This window comes from Tachypleus tridentatus, chromosome 8 (genome assembly GCF_004210375.1).
Source record: "Tachypleus tridentatus isolate NWPU-2018 chromosome 8, ASM421037v1, whole genome shotgun sequence".
Taxonomy (NCBI): domain Eukaryota; kingdom Metazoa; phylum Arthropoda; class Merostomata; order Xiphosura; family Limulidae; genus Tachypleus; species Tachypleus tridentatus.
The window spans coordinates 59,314,305-59,318,925 of record NC_134832.1 but is presented as its reverse complement, the minus strand read 5'-3'; positions in this window follow the sequence as shown (position 1 = coordinate 59,318,925).

The following is a 4,621-nucleotide window of genomic DNA, read 5'->3' as shown; positions in this document are numbered from 1 at the left end:
CGTCTCCTTGATAAACATTGTGCAACTGGTTTGCTTCTTAACTGCGTAGTTTGGCTTCGTATTTGTATCCTATTTTTATCACCCGTTAGGTAACAATATTTTTATTAGTTTCTACTTCCGGTTGCTAATTATACATAACCCTAAAAACAAAGTTACACTCTCTATAGCAGAAAAATTATACTATTAGACTGGATTATTAACTTGGCATGTAAAAGAAATGAAACAATATATTTTATGTCGTTTTATTAAGTGAGACACGAGATTCTGGCAAGTACTGAAGTTGATTTTAATATGAATGTGCTTGACTGCGCCTTAGTTGTTCGTATCAGTTAGAGACAGCTAAGTGTATTTATTTATAAAACTGTTCTTACCTCCAATGGCGTAACTATGCTAATACAGCCAATGCACTAGCATTGGGGCTTTAACCTGAAAGGGTTCAAACAGGAATAAAAACTTTGAAAATATAAAAAAAACATTTACGTACCTACGCATCATTTGTGTATATTTATTATACTAATTCTACATTATTAAATAAAACATATATCTGTTATCAAATTATACGATTTGATAATGATTTATTCTCGCTTTATAATCTTTATTAATATCTATTAATAAAAAAGGTAAAATATATATTTTTACATTTAGGTTGAAGTAATGAAGAGGGCTCTACATGTGTGTGCATAATATATCTAATTTGTGATAGAATTCTGAATGTGTTACATTTGTTAATCTGCCCCCTAGTTGTTAAAGGTCCTTGATCTATGATTGTTTTTGTTTGTTTCTTTGAAATTGAGCACAGAGCTACACAATGGGCTATCTGTGTTCTGCCCACCATGAGTATTGCAACTGGTTTCTAGAGTTGCGAGTCTGCAAGTATACCACTGTGCCACTGTGTGGGTTGTTGGATTTGTGATTGCATTGGGGCCAATTTTCTTTAGTTACAACATTGCGAGTCATCTATATTTTAAAATAAAAATAAATACATATATAAAGCATCTGCATATCAAAATAAATATTTGTAAGATTTAATTCTCGAATGTTCAAAATTAAGATAAAAAAACTAGCAAAAATATCATGGAAAAATGAAAACATTTTTTTGTTGTTCTTTTAAGCTTAAACCTTTAATAAAGGACTACATCTGAACAAATTATCCTAACTGAGAATTCAAAATTCCTTGTTAGACATAGGTATAAGCTTCCATTTTTATCATTACAAGTATTGTAAGTAGTCTATTACTGTGCATTTGGTCTTTATTGTTTTTTAAATATTCTAATAAATTATTATTACAAAATGATATGGTAAGTTGAACACCTGCTTCTTGGAGAGACAAAAATCTTGTCTTTAAAATGTAGTACATATCCACGATGCAAGTCTTTCCCAGTCAAAACATTAAATACATAAAAACAAAACTGATTCATAGTACAAGTCTTTACAATGAATAAACAGTATTTGAAGAGATTCACAAGGCTACTATATACACACACACAGATCAACTGGAGTGAAACGTAAGTTTGTCAAAAGGTCCTATCCAAATATATCAGAACAACAAAACTTAAGGTCACTACATAATACAATATTAATTTAGGCAAACATAAAGAAAAACACGAGCAAAAAAAAAAAAAAGAACCACAAATTGTTTGAACACAGTGAAGGAGCTTTTAAAATACTGCAGTAAACATTGTATAACATAGTTCTTTCATTCTGATTCAAAACACTGGTTAATTAGTTGTTGCTTTTATTTAGAAGTTTGCATTAACCATATGGATCAAAAGACAATTCATACAATTAATCCTATTGCCAAAGATACCCTACGCCTGTCATGCAACTGACCATATTGCCAAAGATACCCTACGCCTGTCATGCAACTGACCATATTGCCATATATACCTTACACCTGTCATGCAACTGACCATATTGCCAAAGATACCCTAGATCCTGTCATGCCAACCCTACACCCATATTGCCAAATACCCTACACCTACTGACCTGTCACCTGTCATGTAACTGACCATATTGCCAAAGATACCCTAGACCTGTCATGCAACTGACCCTATTGCCAAATATACCCTAGACCTGTCATGCAACTGACCATATTGCCAAAGATACCCTAGACCTGTCATGCAACTGACCATATTGCCAAAGATACCCTAGACCTGTCATGCAACTGACCATATTGCCAAATATACCCTACACCTGTTAAGATATCCTTACCATTAAAATATCATATAGCTTTTACAAGAAATACATTACTCAATAATTTAGCTGGGCAAAAGTGATATTTGCAAAATTGTTTAATCAGTGGCCTTATTAATCATAAAACCATCTTCATTAATTCCAAAACTATGATAGGTACAGAAGTAAAAAGTTGGAAGTGGGTATTACTTAGCCCGTTGCCATTCCTTTGGTTGCCAGTTAAAAAAAAAGCAAAAAAATTGGTGGAGGGTAATGCCAGCCTTCCCTCTAACCATTATTTCAAAATTAGTGACATTAAGAGACAACCTTAGTAGCGTTGCCATAACAGACAGGGAAAGTTTGGTTGCTAAGGGAACACAATTGGAGACAGTAGAATAATGAACCCCACCCCCAAATCACCAAAGCTATAAAACCTCAAAATAAAAACTACAACAACTTATAACAGTTTAGATAGATGGAATAAATAAAAATGGTAATAATTAGAAATCTAATTTTGATCAATTACATTCATTACAATTTTAATTTTGGTTCATCAATTTTTGCAGTTGTCAAATACAGTCATTTTGATTAGTTGCTACATAATACGATAATAAATATAATCAAATTTTTGATTAAGCAGTTGTTAGAAATGGAAATACTAATTTTAATTAGTTTATTATTTTTGTGACAATAAATTTAATCCTAATTTTGATTAATCAATTACTTCATGTGAAACTAAGGAATATAGTCACTGCTCATAGGCATAGGGGGTTGATTTTGACTTGGGGAGGTAAGCAAGTTTTGCCTGAAAATATAAAATAGACCCTAAAATCATGTGCTATAAAGTTTAAAGTCGCTCGAAAAAACGGCTCCAATAACTTCCATGCAGAACCACACAGCGTTTGAGGGTTAAAAATGTGCAAGTGAAAATGTCACGTGTTTGTAAAATTTATTAAAAGCATAATCACACTGTAAATATAAAACCTATAGATACGTACAGAGCTTTTGCCCAAATATTTTGGTTAAAATTGGGAATGAGCAAATACCCCCTCTCCTTCTAAACCTCTGCTTGCAGGTAATCAATTATATCAACCAGCTCTATTCAGTAAGGTATCATACAACCTTTTATATCCTCTGTAATATATCTTACAACCTTCCACATAGGCTACCAGTTTTATATTTTACTTTGACTCGCACTGATATACCCCCCCCCTTAGGAAGTCGAAGCATTAGGAGGAAAAAGAGGTTACTAGATAATGTATTCTATGTTAACAATACGCATAGTTCTTTTAAAACTTTAATACCATAACAAACATTCTATAAAATCTATCAAAAATGACGTTAAAAAAGTTATCGGTCTTTTTATCAACGAACAAAGTTACAGTAGGAATAAACAAAACGTTCTGTTCAGTAAGAATTATGTAATATTCCAGTTGACAAATTACTACTGATTGTTCTATAAAAGGATTTTAATCTGAAGGCCTTGCTCCAACCTACAGAACTTCGTCAAATTACGTCATGTTAATCAAACGCTAATGCGTCACACACTGCCCCAGTTATATTGTAACTTTTAGTCTCATACATTTGTTCTTGGCTCTTTGCAAACAACAAACTTCCAGTTAGCTCATGTAAACAAATAATTTTAGAACTTAAACATTCTTATCAACACATATATCTCTAACTAATCTGAACATTTACCATTTCGTGAGTGGACACATACAAAATGTCCTCCAGCGACAACTAATGTCGGTGTGTGGAAATTATAAGCTTCGTATTATCATTTGCAACATAAATGGTCATCAACAGCAAGGCCATGGTGATTTATAATTTATGGAAATTTTCCAACGAAGCTAGGGCTCGGAGAAAGGAAAACAAAATAAAACTGTGCTATCAGTTATTAGCATGTATGTAATTTAGGTGCCTGAAACCCCATGACTGCGACATTGTCGTCTTCACTCAGTGTTAGGCCTATCAAGTCATCGGCTGTTTCCATTCAATTAAATTTTGTATCGAATGTCTCACAATATCTAAGTTGTGTATTTAACGAGATTCACACGACCACTTTCCAGCGCGACTCGCGAGATGCACGACTGTTTCATCTGCTCTGCCATTCAAAAACTACCATAATTAATCATTGTTCCTTGTTTTAATTTGCCACATAGCATAACAAAAGTATGTACCCGAGATCGTAGCGCACATCATACGTAAAATAGTACAAATTTCTCAAAGTATTACAGTATATATCTTTGTACTTGAGACTTCCACTTTTCTTAATGTCTGAGGCGGCATTTTCTCTATCATTTTAACGTACTACTTTCCATTTTGTTTTTCTCACGAGCAAAATGGCGCCTCAGAAAAAAAAAAAAAACACAGGAAAATCGGGTAATTTTTTTTTCTCTCGGAAACTGAAGTTTTGACGTCAGTGGGATCGTAAAACAAAAGATAAAAT